We start from the raw sequence: 15,797 nt of genomic DNA on the forward strand, positions 1-15,797 counted from the left end.
ATGCCATTTCTAACAAGGTCCAGGGAGTTGCTGTGTAGCTGAAGTGTAGAAGAGGCAAATGTTACTAGAAAGGAAAAGATCAAGAACCTGGGAAGTTAGGGTGTTGAATGTTATATACATGTGTATAATATATTACATGTATATGATATACATGGATATGATATGATATATATAATCATGATATGTATAGAATATACACATCATATCATATATTATATACATATGTATATTATATACATATGATATGGATATTATATGATATGTATATATACATATCATTTACATATAATGTATCATATACATTAGTGTCATCCAAGGCGATGACAGGAGCTATGGACAAGAGTAAGCTATGAACCTGAGTAATCTGATGCTAGCTAGTATTTATTGACTTGGTACTGTGCCATATGCTATGCTGAATATTTTACTTGCAGGATCTCCTTTAATCTTTACGACTACCAAACATAATAGCTATTATGATTAACTTCTTTCATGAACAAGGAACTTGAGCCTCAGAGATGTTGACTGACTTGTGCAAGTTTCCCCAGGTTAACTTGAACTGAGTTTATTTGACTTCAAAGACGATACTCTTAATTACTGCATAAAAGTTAATCTGAATGACATAGATTTGAGCAGAAAACAATGTATCTATGTTATAGACTAAGATGTCCCCAAATATAAGAGCAAAATCTCTGGGTCAAATAATAATGTAAAGAATCCTAAATACTGTACATAATCTCTACATTATAACTGCATTGGTGTAGACCCCCAAAGTCTAGGCCATAGGAGTCTCGGATAGTTACCTCTATGTTATTGTGAATATTTTTTAGTATTTTACTAAAGATTCTTCATTGAAGTTTTTGGAATAACCACATCATCCAGTCATTTGAGCCGTACAACACTAAGGAATAAAAGGAATAAGAAGAGTCAGATGAAATGACTCATACCAGACCCAGATCAACAAAGTCAGGTCCCCTGATCCTCTGTACTTTTTCTCTGTGAGAGCTAGATCTGATGTTTACATTTGTAAAAGCTATAGAAGCTTTTCTTAAATACATATTCAGAAAATAATATGTATACTGGATGAAAACAAGTTTGTTATTATCCTCTATACTTGCCTGTATGCCAATAATATTTCATAATAGTAAAAGCTGTTCTGCTTGGATGATACAAGATGAGGGGGAAGCACCCTCCTCCTACCTTCTTTCTTCAGCAGGTCCAGAGCCGCCCTATCCACCCAGCCCCTATGTCTATGATGCTCTATGGAGCACAGTCTGGCAACATGTGCAGCTTTTACCTTTCTGGCAACCAATGCAAAGAGGGACTCATCACTGTTTACAAGAGTAAAACCAATCCACTGATGGAGAGAAGGACAATAGAAGCCTATTCTGAATACTAGTCCTTTAGAAATATATGCTTTTCCTAAAAATATAAATGAGTAAATATATACATATAATGTACATGTAGAAATATTTATTTCAGTTCCCAGAAAGTATAAAGTACATATTCGAGATAAATTATTTCATATGCATCACAAGAATGTTAAGAGCATCATTGTTTCCAATAACACCTAAAAGGAAATTACTTAAATATCTGCCAAATGTAGAATGGATGGATAAATTGGGATACTTTGGTACACTGGAATAATATACAGCAATGAAAAGGAACAAACTACAGCTACATTCAGGAATACCAAATGGATTTTAATATTGAACAAAATAAACAGACAGATAAGGATATATATATATATATAGTGATTCCATATGTATATTTAATATATATATGTACACACACAATACAAACAGTTTAAAAACTATATTGCTGAGGAAAACATAATGAAAAGCAAGAAAGTGATTGCAATATGAATTAAGGTAAGGCTTAATTTCAGGCGGCAGGGAGAAGATTGAGAAGGGAGAAGGGAAGGGGCTGCTTGATATAGGAGGGCCTTCACAAGGCTGCTCATTTGTCAAACTGTTCTATTTTATGCACTTTACAGTAAATTATACTCTCCAATTAAACAGTTTTTCAATGACACACATGCACAACTATTCCTAAGGAGAGAAATCTTCGGTGAATTTCCCTACAGAAGACACTATGCACTATAATGAATATCAAATACTGATCAATATCAACTTTATAGTAAGCCTAGCATGTTCTTCCCTCAAAGCTATTTCTTGCAATGGTCCTGCTGGCACTGCGCCGGAGCACATTCTTTTAGCTTGTTTGGTTTGGGTTAAGATTAGATTTCACAGAATCTGGAGGAAGAGGGTTGCCGACTATTTCCCCAGAGGAATATGCTGTCTCTTACCTGAGGTTTTGAAAGGTTTCCTGACAGTAAGTTCAAGATTAGCTCTCTGACATGCTCCTGGGGTGGCCCTGTTCTCAGTTGCCAGGGATGAGAGAGGATCATCGATGAGAGAGGGTCATCCCTTTTCTGTAAAAATTGAGGCATCATAAAAGACTGTGGGTCTGAATAGAAGGCCATTTCCAATTTTGAATGAGGAGAGCTGAGAAAGTGCCTGCAGCCAGGGCCAAGGTTTTACTCAGAAGATAATTTTAAGTCTGCTACAATTCATGGAAAAATGGGAAATTGAGACTCTACAATTCTTTGCCATAAAGCATGGCTATAATAATTTGAACCTAGATGAAAGCATCCGCAGAAGATTTACATTTGGTAAATTTAGCTTCCTGGGATAGTCTTCAAGATGAAGTGGATGTGAAACACCCATCTGCAAACAGCAGTGCCACTAGTAATTCTGTGAGGCGTCTTCCTAAAGTGCTACCTTTGATTTTAGCGTAGTTGATCCAAAGCCTCTCTGAATGCTGATAATTAAATGTTAAATGATAATTAAATGTTTAAATAATGTATTTAAAACAATGGTATCTCGTGATGATAAAGCCACATCATCTGCATCTAAGAGAATCTAATTTCTGTTTCTTTTTGCGGATATATGTGTATCCAGCTCATCAAAAAGACTATTGAGTTATTAAGGGACAAAGTAAAAATAAGGGAGAACCAGACTGTATCCCAAATGAAGTTTCCTGCCCTCTATCCCTCTCAAGGGTGGAGACTGGTATAACTTCATTATGTGTATTCATAATCTGGCGTATTCATGGCCAACAGTGTATAGTGAATACATGTGGCTTAGTCCATAACTGGGTCCTAGCTGCAGAGTCAAAGACCCTTGAAACATCTTTCCACGCAGACCACACACTACACAGCATATCAGGCTTTTGCGGTGGTAACCACGCATAGAGTCATCTTCCCAAAGAGCACAGCCCTAGTCCTTCTAAAGTTCTATGATAGCTGCTTCATCAAAGTCCACCAGGAAGTTTCCCTGAATCCCTTACTTGCTCTTACTTCTGAATACTCTTCTCTTCTGGCTACTCTACTATTTTATCTGGAGCCAATTCTGCATGTGTCAAACACTGGGAAAGGTCAGAAAGCCACAAGTGGGCAGAAGCCCTCCTGGTTTAAGTATTCACCCAGATTATTCCTGCTTTTTGATTTAACTGTAGTGCCCAGGTCTCATTTTTCTGGATGTTGGTTTTTCAACCTATGCTCTAGTTCCTGGCATCTACCTCTGGCCCTCCTTGTCATTGCCAATCTAGACTCTTCTCTGGCTTACCAACATAGGTCTCTCACCCAACTAATCTTTGCACTTCCCCCGGTCTTAACACTTTATCTATGCTCCTGTGGCCAGCATGGGACCTGTGGTTACCCACATTGCTGGGTCATTCCCGCCTCATTCCTTCAGGGGAGCATAATCACACTCAGATATCTAGGGTAGCTCTGGCCTCTGTGTTGCAAATATTTGGTCTTTACAGCTTTAGTAGACCATGAGCTTCCAAGGGCAGGCATTATCATATTTATCTTTGCATCCTCTAGCACGATACATGACACACAGTATTAAGCTCATTGTGTGAACTGTCCTAGTCAATGAGAGGGCATAAAGAAGTTTATATATATATATATATTGTATTAACACGCTAGAAGTCCACTTATCAGCTGGCAGAGAAGGTCATTCAGGTTACTGTTTTATTCATGTATAAATATTATTATATGCAAAGCACTCAAGTACAATACAGGAAAATGCATGTATTTGTCTGCTTTTTACTCATTTTCTATTGATTCCTGTCCTAATTGTGCTAAAAAAGAAAAAAGAATGGGAGCCCTGTGTGTATTTGTGTGCATGGGGTGGGAGGGGTCTGTGCACTAGGAGCATACTCTTCCCCGTCTACCTTTCCTCTTTGAGGTCCCCACACCTCTGCCCCCAGCCTCCCTTCATCAGCCCCCAACCAGCTGATGACAGCTCCTCTGTCTTCAAAACAGAGGAGCCTCAAGCTTTAGATTGGAGGTTGGAAAAGATTACCTTTAAGGATACTCCTAAATCAGCAGATTTTGTAATTTAAATAATAAGTACTTTTTCATCTAATTTTTTAAAAGAAGCATAAAACTATTGCCTTTTTTTCCAGTAGGCATCAATAATGAAGGCTTTTGGTGCTTGTAGTGCTTCCCTTAGAAGTCATCTTACGCTCAAAAAACTACTGTGTCTTAAAAAGCTACCAAAGCCAAGCTTATACTGCAAGAATGCCATTGAAACAACAAATTTAGCATTTTGAGTATGTGTGCAGTGATTTAACTCTTTAATCATTAAAAATTACTTAGTAGTCATTAGTCTTCTATCTAGATCATGAGTGTGTTGGTAAGAGCAGGGTAAGAAGGAATTTCAAAATTCTCCATCTTATTCACTTTTTTATTTTTTATTTTCTGTAGTCAATGCAATACTTGACACAGAGTTGGCCTCAGGCAAACCTTTTTTTTTGCATGAGTGTATGTACTTTAATATCAGGGATACAATCCCTAATTAGTCAGCTAAGGAATAACTCCTGCTTAGATGGATTAATGTATTAATGGTGTATATATCAGCAGAAACTTTGAAGGAAATTCCAGCCAACAAGATAATTATCATACATGGATAGCAGCCCATGGATAAGCCACATGGATGAGATTGTCCATAGGAGAAACATAACTTCTGAAGCCAAACCAGGGACATGTGTTAATAAAATCATTTTGAGCTACTTTCATGTGCAAGATGAAACCTGCACAAGAACTCTTTCCTCTTCCCGCTACTGCACATGGAAATCTACCTCTACTTCAACCGATTTCTCCTTCACCCTGTGTGTTAGTCCATTTTCACACTGCTATAAAGATACTACCTGAGACTGGGTAATTTACAAACAAAAGAGGTTTAATTGGCACACAGTTCTGCATGGCTGTGGAGGCCTCAGGAAACTTACAGTCATGGCAGATGGTTAAGGAGAAGAAAGTAGGAAGGCAGCAGGAAAGGCAGAGAGCCTGTGAAGGAGGAACTGTCAAACACTTATAAAACCATCAGATCTCCTGAGAACTCACTATCAGGAGAACAGCAAGGGGGAAACCACCACCGTGATTCAATCACCTCCCACCAGGTCACTCCCTCAACACATGGGGATGATAGGGATTACAATTCGAGACAAGATTTGGGGAAGGGGCACAGAGCCAAACCATATCACCCTGTTACAGTAAAGGAGCCATTCCTTCTTCCTGTCAAAACCTAGTCCCTTCACCTGAATTTAGGTTTGTTTTTTTCCCTCCAATTTCTCAGGAAATGTATGCTATCACCTTGTGTATTAAAGTGGTTGTTCTCTTTTAACTCTCAAACAAGCTCTGATAGTTCTCACTTACAAATATTAATACATAAAGAAATAAAACTTTTCTCTACTCCATGATCTCCTCAATTGACTTTTCTTTGCAGCCAAACTTGTAAAAAGAGGCCCAAATACTTGGTGTTCTCACTTCCACCCCAGCCCTCAGCCTGATCTGGCTGCTTCTGATACCATCACACCAAGAGACAGATGCCGTTGAGTCATCATTGACCCTCTGTGATTAGCTGCAATGGATGTTTTGTCCTTTCATGTTTTAACCCTTAGCATCACTCTAAGTTGCACTGGTGACAACTTTTTCATTTTCCTCTTGACTTCTGTAACCCTGCGTTCTCCTAATTTCTCAGTGATCTCTCTGGCCATTTCGTCTTTGGTTCCTTTCCAAGTTTCTCCTCCTCCATCAGGCCATTAGGTATTAGAGTTCCAAATTCTTCCTTCTAGTGTCTCATTGTTTTCTACTCTGTATTATCTCTCTAGGCCAGTGGTACTCAAACATAGCTGTACCTGGTGAATCATCTAGGACCCTTAAAAATATTAATTCCTATCCCTAGAGATTTTTTACTAATTGGTTTTCTGGGGAGCCTGATTATTAGGATTTTTTCTCAATAAAATTATGTCTCTAAATTTTACTTTTTATTTGAAAAACTTATTATTTTTCAAATTGACAAAAATTGTATATGTTGTGTATAAGATGTTGTTTTGAATATGTATACATAATGGAATGGCTGTCATTGGGATTTCCCAAAGGCTCCCAGAATATTCTAGAATTCAGTCAATGTTGAGAATCACATCGTTTAGTTAAGCCATTCTCACTCAGGGATTTAATTACGATCTTGATCCAGATGACTTGACAGTTTTTATCTCCATCCCAGAAACTTCCTGTGAGCTCCTGACCCAAATAGTCCACTACTTACTTGGCATTTCCATGTGGGTGCCTCAAAGGAACCTTTCTACCTTCCCAGACTCACCTCACATCACACTCTCCCCTTGCTCTGACTGTCCTTCACACTGATCTTTCTACACCTCAAATTCTCCCCTGCTCTGAAGCCACTGGACCTGTAGTCTCCTCCACCTGGAGCACTCATCCTCTTACCCTTTACTGAGGTAACTCTTACTCTTCCTGTATTGTTAGTTCTTAGGCTATTGACATCTTCTCCATGAAGTCTTTCCTGGTTCCCCAGATGTCTTTCACAGCACCATATACCATCCTTTCAAAGCACTAATCACAGTTATAATTTCATTTGCATGATGGTTCATTTAATTCTGTCTCCCTACTGGGCTGAAGATCCACATTTTCTTTTGTTTCCCACATTATCATATTTTGTAAGATCTAAGATGCTGATTATAAGGTGAATCATTTTATATATTACCAAGGAAGAAAAAACACTTCAAAGTATAAGATAGACATCTATTTTAAGAGAAATACAAATTTTTATCTTAAAATGTAAAGCAAAAAAGCAATATGTGTCAATGAAACAGTATTACTGTGGCTTCACACAACACCTACCCCATTATGGGCACTTAAATATTTCATATTTCTTTAAAAAGCCAAAAAACAATTCTTGGGTTGATTTGCTAGTATGTTTTGAAATGTATGAAGCTAATGGTAGAGAATAGTTGAAGGCTAGAGAACCTAATTTTTAGACACAAAGATTTCTCAAAGGCAGCTCATAATCCAAGATGGCACCTTAACCAATTCATTCTAGCTCATGTGTGTCAGATCTGAATCAACTCCCCAAAGGTCTATGGAATCAAACTACTCCCTGACTTATTTATTTTGTGTGTGTGTGTGTGTGTGTGTGTGTGTGTGTGTGTGTGTACATTCTTTTTTAAAAAGACTTAATTTTTTTAAAGCAGTTTAAGGTTCATAGGAAAATTGAGAGAAAGGTACAGAGAGTTCACCTATACCTCCTACCGCATACATGCAAAGCCTCCCCAATTATCAACAGTGGTATATTTGTTATAATTGATGAGCCTACATTGACACTCATGATTACCCAAGTCCATAGTTTGTATTAGGATTCACTACCCAAATCCATAGTTTACATTAGGATTCACTCTTGGTGTTAAACACTCTATGGGCTTGGGCAAATGTGTAATGACATGTATCCACCATAATAATATCATTCTGAGTGTTTCCACTGGCTTAAAAATCAATTGTGCTTCACCTCTTTATCCCTCCCTCCCCCCTAACTCCTGGCAATTGCTAGCTTTTTTAATGTTTCCATAGTTTTGCCTTTCCAGAATGTTATATAGTTGAAATCATACAGTATGTGACCTTTCAGATTGGCTTCTTTCACTTAGTAATATGCATTTAAATTTCCTCCATGACTTTTCATGGCTTGATAGCTCATTTCTTTTTAGCACTGAATAATATTCCATTGTCTGGATATAACACAGTTTATCGATTCACCTACTGAATGAAATCTTGGTCGATTTCAGGTTTGGGTAATTATGAATAAAACTGCTATAAACATACATGTGCAGGTTTTTGTGGGACATAAGTTTTTAAGTCATTTGGTTAAATATCAAGGAGCACGACTCCTGGATTTGTATGGTAAGAGTGTTGTAATAGTTTTGTAAGAAATTGCCCAACCATCTTCCACAGTGGCTGTACCATTTTGCATTTCCACTAGTTATGAATGAGAGTTCCTGTTGCTCCACATTTTTGCCAACATTTGGTGTTGTCACTGTTTTGGATTCAGGCCATTCTTATAGATGTGTAGTAATATTGTTTTATTAATTTGCAATTCCCTAATGACATAATGTTGTGCATCTTTTCATATCCTTATTTACCATCTATATCTCCTTTGATGAAGTGTCTGTTCGGATCTTTTGCTCATGTTTAAATTTTTTTTTTTTTAATTGTTGAGTTGTAAGAGTTCTGTGTACATTTTGGAGAACAGTATTTTATGACATAGCTCTTTTGCAAATATTTTCTCCCAGTCTGTAGCTTGTCTTCTCATTCTTTTGAGATGGTGCCTTTTTTGGTTTTCTTGTTCAAGTTCTTTAGGTACACTTTCTGGAGACTGGTCAAGAGAAGCATTATGATGGCCTCTTACAGAAGATCTCCAAGAGGAGAAGGAGTTCCTGTCAGTTGTTTCTCTGTATTCAAGTGTTCTTTTCCTAGATGCAAGATGTGGGACCAATTCCCAATTTTACATTCTGACTTAAATGAGAGGAGACATCTTTCATGTCTGAGTCAAGAAGGTCAATACCTCAAAAAATTAATTTAAGAAAAATGATGGTGGCCCAAGGACTCAAATCAATAAATTCCCACACCTCCCCACAAGTCCTGGCTTATTCATTCCAGAAGTAGCACATTTCCAGATGCTTTGGCCAGGTCTGACTGATGTCCTAAAACAGATCAGCTCTAAGCTGTACTTTCTTCAGCCTTTTCACCCCAGATCTCTCTTGTTCCAATTTCCCTGTAATGGCAGCCTCCTTGGCTAATATTATTACCATTTATTTCTTTTCAATTTCATCGTATAGCTCAGCAAGAATTGGAAGGAAAGGAGGCTTGAGGTTGCCTCTATTTTAAAACAAATACCTTGGTCCCAGAAAGGTGCAAACCAAATAGAAGGAATTTTTCAAAAGAGAAAAGGCAATTCTGTTTTCTCAGGGACTTTAAGCAAAATGATAATCACTGAGTTAATGTTGTTCATTTGCAATGGAGCAGGAAGTAACCAAACAAGGAGTGGAATGAGGATCTTGGTTGGATACCTCTGGGTAAAGTCTTCTGTGTGATGTAATTAATCTGATTGAAGAAAATTAGCAGAATTTTTGTCATTCACCTATTCAAATATAAATATGAAAGTGAAATACTATGTCAACTGTGTTTTGGGCATTATCTTCTTTCTTTTCTTTGATGACCTATGCTAAGACTTTCTACATTGAGGACAACAAAATGGAAGTTTCCTCTAGGATCATTGGTGAATTTGTCATGTGAATAAGAAAGCCCTTGTTGCTCTCTCTGTACAGTATATAATGCATATTACAAGCTTTACAGGAAACAAATGAGTGCCTTCTAAATAATTGATTTCTGTCTTTTTCTTTCTTTCTATGACCTCAAACATTATGACTTTATGTGCATATTTAATGGGTTGCCTCTCAAATAAAAAGAAAAATACAATTTTCAAGTGGCTCTTTTAGACATTTGAAGTATGCACAAAAAGGCAAAAATCAGAAGGTAAGAGACTTGAGACAGTCAGTGGGAGGACGGCCTGATTTAAGCAAGCTTCCAAGGTGCTTCTTTTTAAGTCTGTTGTGAATAATTCTGCTTCATATCTCCTTTTTTCCTCTGTCTACTTTGAGAGAAAGGAGTTTGCCTGATCAGTGGGGATTTTTTGTTTGTTTTTTCCTCAACTAATATTTAATTATTAATCATAATTTTTTGTAGGAGTAGGGGATAATTCATGGGAATTAAAAATTTCTTTTTCTCTCAAGTATTGACCTATAATTGTAAGGCACTTCATATTTGAAAAGCCTTTTCCCAGAGCCCCATGAAGCATATGTCTGACTTCCTACCCATATCAATCCAAATGAGCTAGATTGTGCTATGGAAACAAACAACTCTAATATCTCAGGGTCTTAAAGCAGCAAAGTTGGTTTATTGCTTGTGGTCATAGTTCACGACAGTGACTTACTTACTGTATACACTCAGGACCAGGCTAATAGTGGTGCTATCTTGACAGGTGCTTCCATGATAACAGAGATAAGAAGAGGCCTGAGGGCATAACTATCATGTTCCCTCCTTTTTCACTGGTCAAAGCAAGTCATAGGGACAACTGTAATATGATTGGGGTCTGGGATTGTAACATCCCCTAAGAAGAGCAGGAAATATTTGTGAACAACCACACTATCCTCCATGACCCCTTACAGGAAGGGACTTAAAGCTCAGAGAGACTAAGATAGTGGCACATGGTCATGCAGGTGAATAGAAGGGGGGCTATATTTTCTCACCTCAGGGTTGGGTTTGACTGACTCTAGGTACCTGACCTGTATGTGCTGACTGCTCTCGCCCTGCTAGAAGAAGCAGGGGACAGCATTACTTGGTTCTGGATATCACTTGAATCTTGTGGCTCAGCAAACTCTTTTATTTTCATGTTAAAATCCATATTTTCTTAGATTCTCTAAGACATACAGGGGTCATGTGGTTATTCGGCTTAATGGAGACTATAAATGTGACTCAAGAGTTACATAACTGAGTAGGCAGCTGTCTAGTCTAATTTCAGAGAGCTGAAAAGACTCCATGCACACGCCCCCACCCCTGTTTCTCCATGCCTGAAGCTCCCCCTAATAGGTACTATTTTTAATAGTTCTCATTAATGGAGGTGCTTATGTGTCAGGAATTGTGCTAAGTGCCTTCCTTTTACAATCTCATCTAATCATACAAGTTGAGGAGCATTTGTGCCCCATTTAACAGATGAGTTCTTGCTTCTTTAACTTCTCAAACTCGAACAGCCAGGAAACTATTAAACACTGTGCTTTCTGACTGTCAAGCCTATGCTTTTGACCTCCATGTTTTATTGCTTCCAAAACAGGGGACAAGACTCCACATTTCACAACCACATATAAAATTTCTATGCGGATCGCTTTAGGAGAGAGATGAGGCCTGAGCTAAGTACAAATATAGTCCTTTAAGGACAGCCCAGTTTTAGAAGAGGAAGATTTAGGCAATAGTGGAGGAAGACTCAGAAAGGGATTCTATGGGATTGGAATAGGAGAGAAGTTCCCTGCATTCATTTCTTAACAAACTAACAAGGTAACACAACCTAGATGGTTTGCACAGCAGAAATTTATCGTCTCCTGGTTCTGGAGGCTAGAAGTCCAAGATCGAAATGTAGGCAGGGTTGGTTCCATCTAATGGCTGTGAGAAAGAATCTGTTCTAAGCCTCTCCCCTAGCTTCTGGTAGCTGCAGGCATTCCTTGGCCTGGAGGTGATGTTCTCACCATGTCTCTTTATACTGTCTTTCCTCTATGCATGTCTGTGTCCCAATTTCCCCTTTTTATGCGGACCCCGGTGATGTTGGATTAGAGACTCATTCTTCTCCAGTATGACCTCATCTTCAATAATCACATCTACAGTCACATCTAATCACATCTTTATTTCCAAATAAGGCCACATTCTGAGGTACTAGGAGTTAGTACCTCATCTTCAATAATCACATCTACAGTCACATCTAATCACATCTTTATTTCCAAATAAGGCCATATTCTGAGGTACTAGGAGTTAGTACTTCAGTATATAAAACTTAGAGAGACACAACCCAGCCTAGAACAGTCACCGATGAGAAACTCTCACACCTGTCTATCAAAGGACCAAGTTACTACCAAAGCTTCCCCAGAGGCTGCCTGAAGAGGCCATGACCCAGCCCAGAAGAAATGAGGAGTTGCCTATACTCTGGGGCGGTGGGGTAAGATTGGGGGCGAGGAGACAGATTCTGACAGAGGGAGGCCTGAAATTGGAGATCTCTGACTTTGTGGCCTTGGAAGCAACAGGAGTCATTGAAGAATCACACGGTCTCCAAAGCCAGGCCAGTGTGTGCTTCTGGAGACTAAAACAACCACGTGAGCTTCCTAAAAAGTCCCTCCGTCCTACCCCAAATCAGTAGTCTGCAGTATAGGGGGAAGAGCACTTCTAATCAACCACATTTTCTTCTGTTTTTAAAAGCCATTTTATATCTTCTTGAAAATCCCCACCCCATCATCCCCTTAGGGATAGTATCACGTCTCCAAAATCATCATTTTTACATTTTATTTTGGATGGTTCACACTGAATGGAAAATTGAAGATAAAATATTTAGGCAGCACATTAGTATTCATTGTGGAGCTTTTTCTTGTTTCTCATTACTGAATATATTTTCTGCTGAAAATTTTCTATTATGCTTCCCCCAAGGTAGCATTATTTTGAAGCTAGAGTGAGTAGAGATAAAGAACTATTGATAAAATAAAAAGTTTTTCTGAGTTGGTTTGTGCAACTTCTATTTTCTTCTCAACCTTGGTCTCTTGTACATCTTTCAAATACATAAGAGACTTATGGGCACATCACTTGAAGAGAAATGTGCTTGACCTCCTTGAGCTCAAAGGATTTCGTCGAAAACTGGTGTGTGCCAAAGCAATTACAGTTATTCTTTCTGATGGGTTAACTTGGTAAAAGTGTAACATGCCTTTAGTTTTGGTGCCCAGGCACTGAGGACAGCCCTCAACCATTCTGACTGATATGGATTTATGATTGATGGGCTGTGTGGCGTGGGCACTGAAATACAGGACTTGAAAGTCAGGGGATGGGCCAAGGTCTAACTCCACTGTAAACTGGGACTGTGAACAGGCCAACTGCTTCATCTCTCTGGGTTCCGGGTTTCTCATTCTTTAAGATGGGGGGGGGGGGGAGGTGTGAACAGCCTTTACAGGGCTTTCCAGGATTAACATTCTGCATTTTTTGATTCTCATTGATTACAAATGCTGTCAAATCACTGGTATCTTGATTGAGGAAAAGCAATCATTCCTATTTCATGTGTAACTAAATCTGCTTACAATTTTTCGGAGTTGATGATAGATTTGTTAAGACCAGTGGGAAATTCTTACTGTCTAGTTTAGTAGAAGGAGCCGGTTTAGCCATAGGGGGGCCACTTCTGAGGTGTAAGGTATCTCTTAGTCAATAAAGATCGCAGGGCTGGCTGTTTGGACTAGTGACAAATGAGTCACAGCCAGTGCTTAGAAGAGTCAGAGTCGTAACAGGGGAAGGAGGCCATTCAGCCTGTGAGCTTTGCCAGGAGCCTGCTGGAGCTAAAAGGATAGACCCCCAGTTACTTCAGCATTGAGCGTCTGGGTGCCTGGTACCCAGGTGGGCTAGGATCATCGTGACAGAAGAGAACAGGAAAGGCAAACATCCCTCCCTCATATGCCCTCTGAGTTATGTTTTCTGCCTTCTGAAGACAGAAAGTGTGGGTGAGGTGGCCCTCTGAAAGACCTCACTTTTTGCAAAAGGACCCTTAAAGGTTTAGAGTAAACTAAATGTAAACTACTCTGGATAGCTACTTAACTTTCTTTTCCCAGCTTGTCATCAGATGAGGCCTCTTCATCAGGATCAGCTATAGACCAAGTAAAGAAACTATACTTTCCTTGTGTATCTGAGTTGTGTTATAAATTTGGTGAGCTCTAGACTTCAGGAACCCCACCATATGTGAAAGATAAAGATAGGGGATGCTCTGCACAAGCAGAGGGCAATAGCCTTGACCTGTGGCTCATAGCACCTCCAGCATCCCAAGGCACCTCCAAAAGACAAAGTTTAAAAACTCCAGTACTGAGGGTTTGTAGCAACATGGCCCCCAGTGTCAATCCTAGCTCCCAGACTTACTAGCTGTCTAGCCACAGGCACATCATCTAACCTCTCTGGCAGGATTACTATGAAGCTTATATGACAGAATGTGTTTAAGCACCAGCCAAGGGCTGTGTGCAGAGAGGGGAGCCATAAATAAAGTGGGACAACACTGGGAATTATGGGAAGCCCCATGGTTGGCTTCTGCAAATTATGTTTCATTTACCTTGGTGCTTTACCAGCTCCTAACTGATGTAACCAAATAGCTAGACTTCTGGGGAAATCAATTTACTCTCAGTTAAAAATCTTAGTTTTGTCCTCAAAGAGAAGTTTTCATTTTGAAAAGAAAAAGGAATCCCACTAAGTTAAATTTACAATTGGCAGATATTCCTATAGCCCAAGCAAACAGTAATGATGGAAAACCCTTTTCCTGGCTCTTTGCTTCACGCTCTATCACTTTGCAGTAGTGAATGAAATGATCATCTTGAACACCACCATTGAAATCCAATTTCTATCTTGGCAGAATTGTTTTCACACCTTCATTCACCTGATTTCTCAAGAGATACTTTTTATCAGTAAAATTTCTTACTGCTCAGGTGCAATAAAGATACCTAGCTAAGTCATCTCAGTTGCATTCAAAGTAATTTACTTACTCAAGGGGGTTGCACGCCATAGTGGAGAGAATCCTGGGGTAGAATAGATAGAAGTCTCAGCTTGGCTCATTCACTAATAAGTGGTTCCAACTGGAACAATAAAGACTCCATTATTTATAGAATGGATGTCAGTATCAACTTCCCAGGTCTTTGTGACTTTTTGTGACACAGGTAACATTTTAGGAAAGGCAGTTATAGGCTGTAAAGCTTTGTTAATTTGTATTGGTTTTTGGACTATCTACTTGCCATCCAGGAACATCCTACCTACTCGTTCATTGTAGAGGCAAATATAGTCTGCTTTCATGGTTTGAGTGTAATTCCATAGTCCAAGTGAAAATTCTTTGGATTTCTATACTTTGATGTTGAGCCCTGAGTAGAAATATAGGGAACCAAAATAACTCTTGGTATGATGTCAAGAGAGCCTCATTCTAGAAATTTTTTGAGGGCTAATAGGTTGATGCTACTTATTCCAAGATTCTAGAAACCCGCACAAGGAAAGGAAAGATTGCCTGACAAGACCTCTGAGTCCAAGCACCTCAGAACCAGGGGTGAAGGCCATACTTGCAGACTTGCTCTTTCCAACTCTCCACATAAAGCTACTTTTGCCCCGAACCAACCAATCCTGCCTTACCACTTCCCTTTTGTTTCTTTGAGGGAATGAGGAAAAACATTGTGAAACAGGCAAGAGATTTCACTTTTTAAAACATTCATCAAAGCTGATATTAACTAGCAATGGTGTTGAGGAATCATGCATGGCTAATGACTATCACTGCAGTCCATGCAATAAAAATTCCAGGTTGCAAACCAGAGAATGAGGCTGGCAAACAGAAAACAGATGCGGTGCCAGGGCCATCAAATCAAAAGGAAGTTTCTCCAAGGCCTTCATGCTGTCAACATTTTAAAATCTACCTTGACATTGTCAGAGCTTCTTTTCTTTTCACTCATCAAATTTGTGTTAGGTAAGCCACCAACTGCTTTTAAATCAATTTTCTTTCCACAAGGACAGCTCTCTGCATCATGCGATCAGGAGTCAGGGAGTCACAATCCTCACAAATTTCTCTCTGCTCTTCAAAAAGAAACAATATTCATCACCATAAAACAACTGCTACCAGGTCAGTTCT

Source organism: Chlorocebus sabaeus, chromosome 1 (assembly GCF_047675955.1).
Source record: "Chlorocebus sabaeus isolate Y175 chromosome 1, mChlSab1.0.hap1, whole genome shotgun sequence".
Taxonomy (NCBI): Eukaryota; Metazoa; Chordata; class Mammalia; order Primates; family Cercopithecidae; genus Chlorocebus; species Chlorocebus sabaeus.